We start from the raw sequence: 16,154 nt of genomic DNA, 5'->3' as shown, positions 1-16,154 counted from the left end.
AGAAGGAGAAGGAGAAGGAGAAGGAGAAGGAGAAGGAGAAGGAGAAGGAGAAGAAGAAGAAGAAGAAGAAGAAGAAGAAGAAGAAGAAGAAGAAGAAGAAGAAGAATAATTCCATATTATGGCAATGATTCTTTGGAGAGGATTTTTTTAAAAAGATTTTCTTTATTTATTTGACAGAGAGAGACACAGGGAGAAAGGAGCACAAGCAGGGGGAGTGAGGGAGGGAGAAGCAGGGAGCCCGATGGGAGCAGGGATTCCCATGCGGGTCTCAATCCTAGGACTCTGGGATCATGACCTGAGCTGAAGGCAGACGCTTAAAGACTGAGCCACCTGGGGAGCCCCTGAAGAAGGATTTATAGAAGACAGGAAAGAGAATACAGACCTCGCCGGACATTCAGCTTACATTTAGAAAAGTGGTATCAAAATTTCAGATAACAAATAAGAATGATTCTACGATCAGATTGCTTAAAACAGATTGAAAGTTCAGAAAATACAGCTGCAAATAGAATAAAAAGTAAAAATTTGGAAACTAGAAGCCAAAGTGACCACTGTCATAAAGGAAGGCAGTATGGGTAGGAAATGCTCAGTGAGGGTACTCAAGCAGCTCTAGGATTTTAAAAGGACTTGACCAAAATACAGGAAGAAGAAGGAAGAATAAAATCAAATAATGAAAAAAAAAATCAAAAGCAAAGCACAGAGATTTACAGATAATTTTTCAAATCATAGCTAATGATATGAAATTTATGAAAAGTGAACAGGAAATTTCAAAAAGAAACTTTAAATAACAAGAAAAAAGGTGGAAAAAAACTATTTGGTGTGAATATGGGAACAGAACCACTAATGTCCTATGTAGCTTCTGTCTCCTGAAGAAAGTATAATTACCTCCAAATTGCAAAGGACAAAGTTAGTTAGAATGTAATTGAAGGCCAAGTGGATTGAACAGTAGAAAGAGAGCCTTTTAAATGAGGTCATTGCTTTAATTATTTAAGCCCCCATTATTAAATGAAATGGAAGACATTTCCAAAACTTGAAGGATTACAAGAAACAGTTTAGAAGGGCAAAATTTCTTATGGACAATAAAGGAAAAAAAAAGACAGATTTCAGAGAAGGCAATTAATCAGATTATACATACTGGTTAACTCAAATCAGCTTTTTGATACATCCTAAGAATTATCAAATTCCTGCTGAAGAAATTCTGAAAAATAAAAGTAAACAGTAAGAGTAAGCAGGCTTTCAGATTTAGTAGCTCTAGTCTGAGTGCTGAGAGAGAAAATCTGAAAATCTGTATAGCTCTGAGCACTATTACCTTCAACCAAAACTTTTCAAGGGCTGGAAAGCTCTCTATCTCAGACAGGTCTCTCCACCCTCACCCTGGGATGGATCACTGCTGAAAGCCTTTACCTTGAGCTCCCCTACTTTACCAGCTTCTCATTCTCAACCATGATTTCATAACTTCATTTATGGGGAAAATAAGATATGTGTTTAATATCTCTACCTATTTACATTATCTTCAATGTAGGAGAATTTGGGCAGGAACAGGAAAAAGTATGGCTCATCATTAATACACTGCTTCTCCTTGACCCAAACCCTTCCTTGTTCTGGGGCAATATGATGAAACCAGATTTCATCTGGTACCTCTGTCCTGTATAGGTGATGAGCCTTGAAGTCAAAACTCTGAGGGCTTTTAAAGGAGAGTTAATAATGGAATGCAATGCGGGAAAAAAGAGAGCATAATCCTGGGATGTTACTCTATGGAATAAAAATAAGTGTTTCCAGGATGGAAATAGGAGCAGTATCTCAGGATTTATAATCCCTGGAATGTTTCCATAGCTCTGAGACTCATCTTTCCTTGAAACATAAACACATACCTCTAGGAAGGCACATTTCTTCAGAGATCTCTGATCATTCAATCAACCTTTTGCTTTAAAGATTTGTCCATTAACCCGATTGTAATGAAATTTGCCTAGAGAACTCTGTGGAAAAAAAAAAAAAAACAAACATAAAAATATGTTCTCTATGATTCCACGGGTTGGATACTCAAAGTCCTGCCCTTCTCCAAACCCCAGCAGAAATACCGCCATATTCTTCCTTGTCTCCTTGTATTTATTTCTTGCCCAGTGTGGGTTCACTAAAGTGTTCTTCTCCTGGAAAATTGGTTAGGCTCCATCCTGGGGCCATTATCAAATTCAACTTTTTGCTCATGTCTTTCCAACATCCCCTCCTTTCTGAGTCTCTCTTATTTATATTTAATAATATTCTAATGTCTTGAGACTTTTATCCCCAGCCTATGTTAGTTACTACTTTTACTTGTCTTTTACTTCTTCTTTAAATGAGAAAGCCTTCTCATTTAAACAGTCACACCAAGCAACTATATGTTAATGGTATCCAGCTTGGTACATCCTCCCTGTCCTCTGTAGAGAAGTAAGTTTTAGCTTTTGTCAAGAAATTTATTTTTTTTACCCTAAAGCTTCAGTAAGACTTGTCAGAGAATCTTGTATTACTGTTTTGAACACTTCTTCCTATATGAGAGATGCTAGACAGAGTATGTTCTCTATTGAGAGAAGAGCTTCACAGGAAATCCCATTGGTGATGGCAAGTCAAATTTAGTATATATTTTCTAACTTTTCTATCTTTTCTCGAGTACTTGTTTATAGCAACATGAAGAAATTTAAAATAATAAATAATTCATTATTTTTAGTAGATTCATATCATTGTTCTGAATAGAAAGCTTTTCACAAGGTTCACTTAAAACAAAATCTCAAGTCTTCAGGACATAAAGAAAGGCAGAGTGGGGGTAAATATGACACATACTACATATATTTTAAACATTATAAGACCACCTTCCACAACACATATCCAAAGGACTTCATTAGCCAAGGTCATCTAAAAACCTAAACTGAAAAACTTTAGATCAGTACCTTGTCACATAGAGACAAATGTTCAGTCTGCAGTCAGAATCTAAATTTTACAAACCAATGCATAATATAAACAATTTTACAAGATTTTTGATCAATACACTGCTGCATGGTAATTTAACCCTAGTTGTCTGTGTTGTTGTTGATGCCCTACTATACAGTAATGATTTAGAAAGGTAATAGGCACACTTTTTCAATAAGAGGTCAGATAGTAAATATTTTCGTTGTAGCAATAATATTGCCTCCATTACAACAATTCAGTTCTTCACTATAGCATGAAAGTGGCCACATGCAACACAGAAGCAGACAATCATGGCTTAGTTCTAATAAAACTTTATTTGCAGAACCAGATAACAAGCTGGATTTGACACAGAGCCATAGTTTTCCAACCCCTGATTTAGAAAACAGGGTCTATAAAATGCTTTGGCTCTATAAAGAACTGTTACTCCATGTCTATTATTGGAAAAGCAGAATTGTTTTCTTATAATTATTGTATTTGCACATCAAGGTATTTTGCACTTGGATTTTTAGTAATTATCCCATTCTTAAAATATCATTCCTATTGTAAGATTAAGGTATACTGTATGGTTGTCTATGCTTTATAATGAATGTGTTAGAAAGTTGGCAATGTTTAGGCTAGCTATACCATTAAACAATATTTTTTCCCCTAAGATATTTAACATTATTCAAAGAATATAGTAGATTCAGGTAAATGTGATAATAAGGTTCAACAACAAGATTGCTAGTTTTTTAAAGAAAGTATGGAGTGTATTTTGTAATTGTCAGATTCTCCACACAATAACCACTAACCACTAACCAATAACCAATGCAAAAATTCCTGATTGAATCATCATTGATTTCAACGTGACTTTCCCTTTTATTTCTCTAAAAAGAGTTAAGATCTCCTATTTTGGGGTAGAGTTTTATTTTTATATTACAATAAGAAGAAAATCTATGTTCAAAATGTAAAGATTTCTCAATGTAATATCTACAAAGTAGTCAACAACATAATTCTGAGGTAACTTTTTAAAAATGAGAAGAAAATATTGCATTGTGTTATTACACATGTTAAGTTTCATCTTTAGTATTCCATCTTTTATTTTTGGTAGGTATTAATAAAATAACAATATCAACACAATATTCCTAGCATTTACTATAAATCATCTCACCAAGAGACATACTCAGATATTTTAATCTAAATTATGGCAGGATAGAGATAGCTTTGTTTTCCTCAACTAAATTTGGCCTTACAGCTATAATAGCCCTCCTCACTCTGAAATGCTGAATTGTCATGATTATTTCTATTCTGGAGTCTACCATATGTAATGTTCATCAATTAAGAGCTTCACCCTTCAGGCAACTTCTTATTTACTTTGTTTCCAGTGATCGTATGAAATACTGCCAAATAATCTTTTTGACAAGCTTTTGCAATGACTAGAAACATAATGTCCAAATACATCTTTAAGGGAATTTGATGCATATGCAAGGAATGTCATTAAGGACCTTTTAGACTGAAAATAGTCTGCTGTTGCTATCATTTATCTTGCATTTACATACTGCTATATCCATACGCTGCATAAAACCCTCTCTGCCTATATTTCCTGCAGTTAATTTAAGATTAAATAAATTGCTATTCTCTTGAAATCTCTTTTGAAACAAATGATAATAAATTCAAAGCAATTGAGAAATTTCTACTCACTATTTCCAAAAGAATAATGTCTCATCTTTGCTTATTTTATAGCAAATGTGCAACAAAAACAATATTTACCTTTTTAAATTGAGAGTATTTCCAATTACATGACTCATTAGGGGAGTTTAAGCAATTTCCATTTTTCTCATCATTACAATATAGACTTCAAATAACACTAAACAGATCATTGGAACAGTATTTCAAAGCTCTTAAACAGATTCTTGGTTTCTATGTACAGAAGTCCATGCAAACAGGCAAAATATGCCAGAGAGAGAGAGAAGCAAAGACTATCAAAATTATGAAGTGATTTGGAAGTGAACCACTCTCTTACTTCCTGTGTAGCTTGCTTACAGTAGTTGACATTGGCAGTTGGAAGTCATGCCCCATTCAAAGGGAAGACTTGAAGAACGTTTGAAAAATTAAAACATTTTAAGAGTGGAAACTACATTTAAAAAAAAAAAAACAATAACCAATTTAACACCTCAAAAGGTGCAGTAAGTGAAATAAAGGATAGAAACAAGGAAAGTGAAGAAAATAGACACAAATAAGAAATAGAATTAAAAGGCTTTAGGAAGAAAGGAATGATGTAGAAGATGGGAAAAGAGGGTCATTGTGTGGGCTAGTACAAAATGGAAATAACTGGGGCTCTTGTCCAAAAAGTAGGGGAAAATTGCTTTTAAAGGTATTGAATATTTAGGTAGCTTTCAAAATTTCTTCTATAATCTCTCTCTCAACCTCTGATGCTTTTTATTTGCTGTCTAATGTCACCCTCCCTTGGGCAGAGGGGTGTTCCCCCAAGTGAGTTTAGAGTCTCACAGTTCCTGTATCCCGTCTTACACGTTGCCTCACGTAGTCCAGCATTGCTGTTCCCTGCTTTCCCAGCTGCTGGACCAGCAAACTGCCCGCGGTGGGTCAACAAAATCCAAACAGACATCACCTCTTCCCGGACCAGCTGTTTTAACTTATAGCAGAGATGTGAACCCAATGGAATTCAGCCTTCCTGCCAGTCTCACTAGCTAATTGGAAGGGATGGAGACAAGAGGCTCCCAGGCAGCTAGCCACTGGTGCAGTGTGCTGTGCAGTTTCCTGCCTGGGTGAGAATGGCCACTGTTTCACCACGCTCTGAGACACAGAACTGTGCATGTTCTTACCACTGACTTTTCTTGCTCCCCCCTAGTGGGAGGAGGCAGCCACGGCCCCATGAGTGTGGGACGGGGAGACTGTGCTGTGCTGGGCAGTGCCAGGTGCAGGATCTGGGGCCAAGAAGCCATCCAGAGGAGGCAGGGACGTTGGAAGGCTGTGCCAAATATTATTGGTGAGATAAGGCCTCATTCCTCAGGCACCTACTGCATTGTCCCATTGGTCTTCACTTATAAAAGACACATTTAAGGATAAAATTATTGAGACATTCAAGACAGCCACCTCCGAGCATGAAACTCCCAACGATAAGGTCCTTCTGATCTTAAGTCTCTACGCAATTGCATGGGTCGCATGTGGATCCAGAGAGATGGCCCTAAATCTGATATTAATATAATTGGAGTTCTCTATGCAGAAAACTAAAGAAACAAAACAGAAGAAATATTTAAAAGAATAATTACCTAAAACTTTCCTGAAAACGAAAACTGAGCCTACACGTTGGAAGGTACACTGTAAATCAGCATCTAACCCATAATGTTCTGCGGGACACCACCTTCCCTAGCTCTGCCTAAGAGCAAGAAAATCAGATTGTTATCAGACTTCTGGAAGAACATATTATGTCAGAAAGCAAAAGAGTAATATTTACAAACTACTTAAGGAACTACTCAAGAGAAGACAAATGTAAATGAAGGATTTTAGATTCAGTTAGGCTGTCCTTCAATTATAAAGGGCACAGTAAAATAGTTATAAATATGCAAAACTTCAAGACTTATTGTACTCATGAGCCTTCCTGAGGAATGGATTAGAAAATGAATTTATGGCAACCAAAAAGATTTAGAGAAACTATGTCATGCCTATTTTGTTGTGGCTCAAGAAAATTTGAAAGAGCTTGATGGAACTTTTATTATTTGCCTGGAGGCAGTAAAAATCAATTTTCCCCACATTCAATTATCAAGAACTTCATCACATGGCTTCAATATCCTAAAAAAAGGGAGAGGCCCCGTGTCCAGCTACAATTCTACTACTTCAGAAGAAATGGAAATAAATACTTCATAAGTGGCCAAAATGCTAGGGCACACAGGATTTGTCAATTTTCCTTATAATCTTGTCAATGTTTGGTTTACATATTTTGAGGTTATGCTATTAGTGCACACAAATTGAGTACTGCATCCTATTTGTAAATTTAATATTTTACCAGTTATTTTATCTGTTTGATAAATTAGATCAATTATTAAAATATAAACATTATGGTAAAACTTTTTTGTTAGAATACTTACGAGCCCCAGAGAATTCATACTGTACTACATTGTCACATAGTATGTGCTGTTAGCCTAAAAGAGATTTCTCTAGATAACTGAGAACTGTATTTCTAAATGTCCTCTACTGCAAAGAAGCATTTTATTATATTGTCTAAAAGACATGTAAAAAGGCAGAAGATTTAAACTCAGTTTCTGGAATTCAGCTTGTAGGAAAAGCATCATGCCAGTTAAACATGAGGTTTAAGTCATAAGTAAAAGGCTAATAAATTCCATTTGTATCCATGAAATGAAAGAGACTTCATATTCCATTAATTCTCCAAATGCATGTATACTCTTTCTGTACATAGATTTAAAACTTAAAGATATACCTTTTGTAGATATACACTTTTTAACTTGTATTTGTTTTGGAAAGAATCATCCTGATTAATGCATAATCTTCAAATACATGATTCAGTTTCTTAAAGAAGATTTTTAAATCAATTACTCTCTAATCATAATGATTATGATTATTTTAATGATTGTTTGTGTAATGTCATTTATAGAAAATGTCAAAAGCATTAATTTGTCAAAATAAAAATTTTCAGTCAGGGGAATTTACACCTGAGTATTTATGAAATTTCAGGTTGTTTTAATGACCACCCAGGACTACGGCCACTTCTTTAGATTGGTTAAGGCTCTATGGCTAACAACTTTTAGCTAAAATAGGAGGCCCCCAATGTATTTCCTGAGAGAAGTCACAATAAATACCTCATTGACATTATAAGCTTTTACTTTCTATCTACTGATAGTTTCAAATGTTAAAACATAGTAAGACACTATCGAAAATAAACCAGAATCTCCATACCACAGAGTGAGTTTTATTTTAACCAGGCAGTAGAACAGATGGAGGAACTAGGGCCTTCAATACAGGTGAAAGAAAATGAAGAAGGAGCAGATTCAGTATCGCAAAGACACTCACTTACATTTGTCTCCACTCTTCTGCATAGACTTAAGTACACACTAATCAAAATCCTATAAACAAACAGGCTCAACACAGCCAGTGCAGAAGACTAAATTCTGAAGACAGAAGCAGAATAACTGAAGAGAGAAATAAGATTGGAAGCATTTCCTTTTTACTTTAAGGGAGCCCTTGTTCATCTCAATGAAGAGGAATTCATCCAAAGATTAGTCAAGTGACCAACATATTCATGGCTTTCTGGCTGTCACTTACATTTCATTTATGAAGAAATTAATTAAAATAATGATGATAAAATGAAAGTCACAATCTGTTCACAATGTTTAGCATTTTGAAAAAAGTCCCTGTGTTTGGTTGACATACTTTAACACTAAGCAATGTTTTCTAAAAACCCTATGAACATTTTCCAATTTTCAGCACCACAATAATAAAAAGTAAATTACAACAAAAGCACAATGTTAATTTCAAGCTCCATTAGAAACACAGGGTGGGGAAAAGCTACAGTTTTCCAATTGAAAGGGATAAAATTGGTAGGGAACCAAATCCCATTTAAAGTCTTAAAAGGGGATTGCAAACAAAAGGCAGTAAAAAAAAAAATTACACTATGAAAAACTATTTGACAGTATTATTTTAAGGCACATTATCTCACTTAATGGAAATACATAGCACTCACTTAATTTCATCAGTTTCCATACAATGAAGTAATGTGCTGTAAAAGTTAAGCACTTGTAAGGGGGAAAGAATACAATTTAAAGTTTCATGCTAACTGCTAAAACCCTTTCTAATGCCTTTTATGCATGTTGATGTATTCATATTCAATGCTAGGTTCTACTCTAAGCCTGAAGTAATCAAGAGATAAGGTTTTATTAAAATTAGTTTAATTTATTTATTCAACTATATCAAAAATATTTCTTTAGGTCACTTAAACAATTGATTAGATAAAGTGGATGATAGAACTCAGTATGAGAGGAAAATATTAAATGTGAGTAACTCTAGTGTAAAGGAATGATAGTTAACTTATGTTCAGCCGACATTAACAACTAACATCCATGAGTCTTTGGTGAAATTCCCATCAAATACCTCAATGCGCATTTCAAAATTCACATTCTCTGTCAAAAGGCATTCTCAATATACTGTTCTATTTAAAATAAAATTGACAATATTAAAAAGAATAGTGTTGGGAAATCTTAGGCTTCCTGAACTGACTAGAGAACCATCCAAGTGACCTTTATAATCAACATAATTGGTGCAGTCTCTTTGACAGTGTAAATATACTATTGTATATCAATGTCTTTGGTATTAGGAAAAGTCTGCTTTCCCATGCAGATTGCAAATATAACCTTTGTTCAAGACAGTATGCTAATTTAAAATACTTATGACATGGCTCAAAAAAAAAAAAAAGTTCCTGTGATGTTTTATACCAACCAAAATAAAACTATTCAGTTAAAAAAAAAAAAAAAAGAAAAATCCTAGCTTGGAAAATAAAGAAGGTAACATCCGCTATTAGGTAACATTGGCTTTCTTTATAAATTAACTTCCTGAAAGTTACGTAGGGCTGAGGTAAATTTCATACCTGTTCCCTGCTACACAAGCTTTATAAAAACCGTTTATTTCATATGTGTTACCTATTCCCTTTACTGATGTGAGCTTCGAACAATTGATAAGAAAAGCACTCTTTGATCATCTGTGAAGGAAAAACATGCAGTATAGTGAGAAGACATAATTTTCTTTTATAGGTCAAAATATTTTCATAGTATTTTCAATTAAAGGACTTATATGGATCCCTTATTTCCTGTGGACTTTATCTTTTTTTTTTTTTTTAATTTCCTAGTGGTGATCTGATTTCCTTTTTAAGTCTCAATATCACTGGGGAGTGAAGAAAGAAAAGCAAAAAGGAATTTATTTCAATTAATGAAACTGGTCAGATCCAAAATTTTTAATGGTCTCTGAAGGCATCTCAGTGTTTTTGGAAGCACTTGCATGCATTCTCACTTTTTCTGGGATCTCATGTACCTGTCTGTTTTCAGGATGGTGTTCCAGGATACAGTAGATGCATGGTAAGGCATGAGAGTGTCCTCAGCTCATGAATTTCCATCAGCTCTTCTCTCGTCAGCTCTATGGCCGGGTCACCAGTAAGGTTTGATGGGTTATACCTGGAGATACCATCTGGGGGCATTCACTGCTACAGTTTGTCGCCTCATCGTTTGCTACTGATCCTGAAATGTACAAACATTATAGATTCTTCCTTCCAATTCCAGGACTCAACGAGAAAGCCACCCTTTCAGCACCAAATGCTTTACTGCACAAACTTCTTACATCTTTATACAAGAACTGGCTTCAGGGAACCAGGAAATTCCACAAATTTTAATCTATTCCATTTCTGCTAACACCTCAAAAATACTATTTCCATGCATTTTTGGAAGGGGCCTCATTTTTGTTTCTCCTGATAGGTTCAAGGGAGCAAGCCACTACTGTGGACTTCCTACAGCTCCCCCACACTCATCATTTTTCTGAAGCCTATCTCCCCACAGGCAGACTGAGAGCTGTGGGTCCGTAGACATTATAGCAAGAACAGGAATTTTCTTGCCTGTTTGTTTTTGATTCTTTTCAGTGTGTTTAAGTTACCTTCAACGGGGGTGGTGAAAAAGCTGGCCATCTGAAAGAGCATCACATTTCCAGTTCTTCACTGACCAACACAGCTAGAGGTTGTAATGGCAAATTGCTTTCTAGTCACATAATTCTGCACCATGGAGGAAAAACTGATGGGATTACAATTGCATTAGGTTGAGTCAATTTTTCATACATCAATTTTGCAAAACTGAACATCCAAACAATATTGAGCCTTTTGATCTATGAGCATGGTAAATAACTCTAATTTCTTCTGTAAGCATTTTGGTTTTTTTTTTTTTTCAAGTTTTTATTTATATTCCAGCTAGTTAGCATACAGTGTAATATTAGTTTCAGGTGTAGAATTAAGTGACTCAACACTTTCATACATCTCCCCGGTTCTCATCACAAGTGCCATTTTTCATTCCTATCGCCTGTTTCACCCATCCCCCACATACCTCTCCTCTGGTGACCATCAGTTTGTTCTCTTGGTTTGCCTCTCTCTCTTTTGTTCTCCCTTTGTTCATTTGTCTTGTTTCTTAAGTTCCACATATGAGTGAAATCCTATGGTATTTTTCTTTCTCTGACTGACTAATTTCACTCAGCATTATACTCTCTAGTATCATCCATGTCCTTGAAAATGGCATGATTTTCATTCTTTTTTATGGCTGAGTAATATTCCATTGTCTATATAGACCACATTCTCTTCACCCTTTCATCAGTCTGTGGGCCCTTGGGCTGGTTCCATAATTTGGTTATCATAGATAACGTTGTTACAAACATCAGTGTACATGTATCCCTTTGGATTAGTATTTTGTTTTCTTTGGGTAAATATCTAATATAAATATTTTGAGGTTTTCAGCATATGGATATTGTACAAGCTATTTATCCAAGTTAAATTAAAATCAGGTTTGATCATCTCTTATAAATTTAAATATAAATTAGAGCATGATCCAGTAATCCAATTGTTAAGTATTACTCAAGAAAAATAAAAATATGTAGCCACACAAAGACTTGTATGAAAATATTTATAGCACCATTACTGATAATAGCATGCCCTCAAAAGATGAAATATAATCTAAATGCATTCAATTATAAATTTATCTTCAAAAGGTGATCCACTATTTCAATAAAATAATATTCATTTGTGTTCTGACACTGAAAATAAGATTGAGTTGACCCATTTACAAAATGTTATTTTTTTAATTTTTTTTTCAGGTTTTTTTTTAAGATTTTATTTATTTATTTGTCAGAGAGAGAGCGAGTATAAGTAGGGGGAGCTGCAAGCAGAGGGGGAAGCAGGCTCCTGGCTGGTCGAGGAGCCCAATGTAGGATTCGATCTCAGGACTCTGAGATCATGACCTGAGCTGAAGGCAGATGCTTAACTGACTGAGCCACCCAGGCATCCCAAATAATAACAGTTATTTTTTTTAAAAATAGCTTTCATTTGACATTAGAACATTAGACTCCTGAAATTTAAAAAGGTCTTTACCTAAATATTTTCCTAAACTCCTAAAGCACTTAAATTGGACTCCCACATGACTATCTGTAAAGATATTGCCCACACTTAATCATTGCTAAGATAATTTTTTCATATTGTACATATCCATAATATTAAATCACCTTACAGTTAATAGTGTTTTAAAATCAGTGAAATATGAATTGCTTCCAATGTGTTAATTTAAGGCATGTATAGACCAAGCACCTGAGCAAAGCCATGAGGAGTTGGTTACTAATGGTGAAGCCAGAAGTGAACTGTTGGGTTAAATAATTAGTAATGCATCTATTGTTAAATATTGTCCTGCTATGCTCAGACCAATTATTTTTTTAAGTACATTGGACATGTATCAAAATATGTCCCTCTCAAATATTTAAAATTTACTCAAATGATCCCATCAACTTATTTCAGGTTGAATGAACAGAATGGAAAGCAACAGTTTTCAGATATTCTGTATTAGTAATAGATGGCCATTCAACAAATTACCCCAAAACTTAGTAGATCAAAAAGACAAACATTTATTATTTCAGTTTTGGGGGTCAAGAATCTGGACCTGATGTATACGAAATGGGCAAATTTCTTGAAAAACATACTATGTAAGCCTGTCTAGTGGAAAGACATAACCTGCATAGACCCATAGTAACACAGAAATTCAATTTGTGGTTAGAAGCAGTCATACAAAGAAAACTGCAAGTCCAGGTGGCTTTAGTGGTATATTTTATCAAACCTTTAAAGAAGAAATAAGGGGGCACCCGGGTGGCTCAGTTGGTTAAGCATCCAATTCTTGATTTCAGCTCAGGTCATGATCTCAGAGTTCTGAGATTACGCCCTGCATTGGGCTCCATGTTGGGTGTGGAGTTGCTTGAGATTCTCTCTCCCTCTTTCTCTGCCCCTCTCTCACGTCTTTAAAAAAGAAGAAGAAGAAGAAGAAGAAGAAGAAGAAGAAATAAGAACTATTTCAAATAAACTTTAAACAATTGATGCATACAGCATGGGTAAATATCAAAATAATTATGTGGAATGAAGGCAGCCAGGCAACGGATGGTTCACACACTGATTCTATTTATATAAATTCTAGAAAATGCAAGCCAACCTACTGAAACACAGATCAGTCAGTGGTTGCCTGCAGGTATCCACAGGGCAGTAAGGGAAGCAGTGATTACAGAGGAATTACAGGCAAATTGGGCAGATGGATACGTTAACCATCACTAACGTTTGATGGTTCTATAGGTGATTCCTATTTAATGTTTACCAAATTGTAAATGGTAAACATGTGCACTTTCTTGATATCAATTATACCTCAAAAATCTGTTTAAACATATATATATATATAGCAAACTAAAATCTATCAGTTCATGTTATATCTTAGAAATTACAAAATCAGGTTTACGACCCACAGCTCTTGCCTTCGAAGGGATACCACAGGAATCCCCACTGGGAGATGAAATCTGTATGCAGGAATTTTACTGGAGAATCTCCAGTCCATTTGTGATACAGACATCTGGATCTTAGGAATCACCAGATCTGATAGTCATTAGATGGGAACTACCTCCAATTTACCGCATGGGATTGTATGTTCTTTTTGCCTGAGGCCATTCCAGATAAACACGTGATGACTTCATTGTGGGTTGCTAAAAGCCATATCCCAGCGACAAGGGGGAGGGCAATGGGGGTAGTGGAGGTTAGGGGGGTGGGGGTGGAGAATGAGTGCTTAGACTTGAAAAGAAGGATCTCAGTGGTGCACCACAACATCAATCATAAGTTCCCCTTCCACTGTTTAAATCCAGTTCTCAGATCTATCCCATCTGAATGACAACTTATTTCTTCTTGGTCTTTGTTCCTGAAATAATTTACAAGAAAGAATTAGTGAGTCAATCAAAGACCTCAGACCTACAGATGGTCTGGAAGCTGCCACTGGTCCTTACCAACTCCTTCTCCTATTCATTCTAAACTGCTCTCACCTTCCACTAACACCTGGGCCAGTTAAGGCGATTGCTCTAGTAGACTGACCCAGTCCTTTATTACCCAATCTCCTAATTAACAAGGTTTTCTCAAGTAATGGCTGCTTCCTTGACCATTCACAATCAAAATTGGGTGGAACACAGGGTAGTGAATTACCAGCATACCAAAGCACTCTTCTCCTCTCTATTATGTAACAGTAACTATATATCCTTTTGATCATCAGGGACAATTAATCTTGCCAGACTCAGGACTCCTTTCTTTATCTATTACTTGGCACAAGGAGCTTAAAGTGACCTGGTAGCTGTAGCTTAATTTTGTTTTTGTTTTTAAGATTTTATTTATTTATTTGACAGACAGAAATCACAAGTAGGCAGAGAACCAGGCAGAGAGAGAGGAGGAAGCAGGCTCCCCACTGAGCAGAGAGCCCAATGCGGGGCTCAATCCCAGGACCTTGGGATCATGACCTGAGCCGAAGGCAGAGGCTTTAACCCACTGAGCCACCCAGGCACCCTTGTAGCTTAATGTTTAATAAGGCCCTTACTTCTAGAGAGAGTTCTCTATTTCTAAGACCAAGAACTTCTAGATTCCTACAGTCTGAAGTGACAGGGACAGGATGCACAGATCCCCCAAGTGGGTTACTGAGAGTGATGATAAATATTTATTTCCCACACCCATGTATTCTGTTTCGGTGGCCTAGTACAAAATTATGGTCGGTGAATTACGGCGCATACTGGGCTCCGAAGGATGAAACCATGTACATGTAGGGAATCCTTTCCAACCTGACACCTCAGTAAGCCTTCAAGAGGCCATTCTGCTTACTCTGTCATGTGGCAACTGATGCATGGTGTCCCCTATGTGCTACAGCCAGTGGATTCCACAGTGATGAAATCACCACTGCACTTCCTTTGCTGTAAAATGTAGTTTCTTTGGTCCCATGGTGATGTTATACTCTATACCCTGCTGCTATAGCAAACACTCTCTTGGCCACTGGGACTGGTGCTGGCCGAGTCCCTGTGGGTAGGAAAAGCCAATCAACTCTTTGTATAGGAACAATCCTAATCAAGATGAATTATTGCCATTTTAGGATGGAAGGAGCCCATTGTGACTGAATTGTCCTTAAGGCATTGGTTGGGCTCCTCCTCGGAAGCTGCCTATGAGGGGCTCAGCAGTAGACCCTGCTACTGGCAGTCTGTACAGGTGGTCCTGATGAAGGAGAGTTGGAAGGCAGGCATGGACAAGCCCCCCCACACCCCTAAGAAGAATCCACCCTTAAAAGGATTTTATACTGCCCTGGAAGGAGGCTTCCACCCTTTCCCATGTGAATACTAGGACCTGAAGGAATGGTGTCAGTGAAACAAACGTGGGTGAACGTGACAGTCTGGTTTATTGGACTTTCTGCCACTTTCCTGCTTAATCCCTGCTATATTATGTCCATCTTAGAAAGTGTGGAGACCAAGCCTACCTTACCTTAGGACGCAGCCCTCTGGTCACTTGGTATCTCCCTGTCAGAAGAGCCATATCTACTAGGGCCAGCAGAAAAGACCTCGGTGTCAACAGTACGTGTTCCTCCTGTGCACAAAATTTCACACAAATATAGGATTGTTATTGTGCTGATTGTCTCCATGTCATCTATCGCCACACAAATGAAAAGGTAATGGACTGACCTTGTTATACATAAAATCTCAATGACTAGGGGAAAAAAGTATTTATTTCTTTTTTGTGTTTAAATAATTTAAGCTACTTTATGTTCAAGTAAGTTCTTATCTACTTTTTAGGAAATCGATTCACTTTTGAAGAATTAATTATGAAAAGAGAGAATGTAGTATTTTACTTAAGACTACCTTTAAAGTGCAGTTACCTTCTCTAGGAATAATTCCCTAATAATCCAAGGAAGCATTAGTGATCCTGCTTGTGTCCCCTCATCCCATCCTGTGCTCCTTCTCCCCATTGAACACCCGGTTACAGAACATGGTAACTTGCTACAGCTAATATTCTGAGGAGCGAAAGTCCCAAGAAATAACTCTGTGGTAAAGTAAATATGGGAAATTCTGTGTAGACATTTCCCTCTTGGAATTGTGTTAATATATTAATTTTTTTTTTTTTTTTTTTTTTTTTTTTTTTTTTTTTTTTT

This window comes from Lontra canadensis, unplaced genomic scaffold (genome assembly GCF_010015895.1).
Source record: "Lontra canadensis isolate GAN:19392208 unplaced genomic scaffold, GSC_riverotter_1.0 scaffold44, whole genome shotgun sequence".
Classification (NCBI taxonomy): Eukaryota; Metazoa; Chordata; class Mammalia; order Carnivora; family Mustelidae; genus Lontra; species Lontra canadensis.
Note: the sequence above shows the minus strand (reverse complement) of the source record.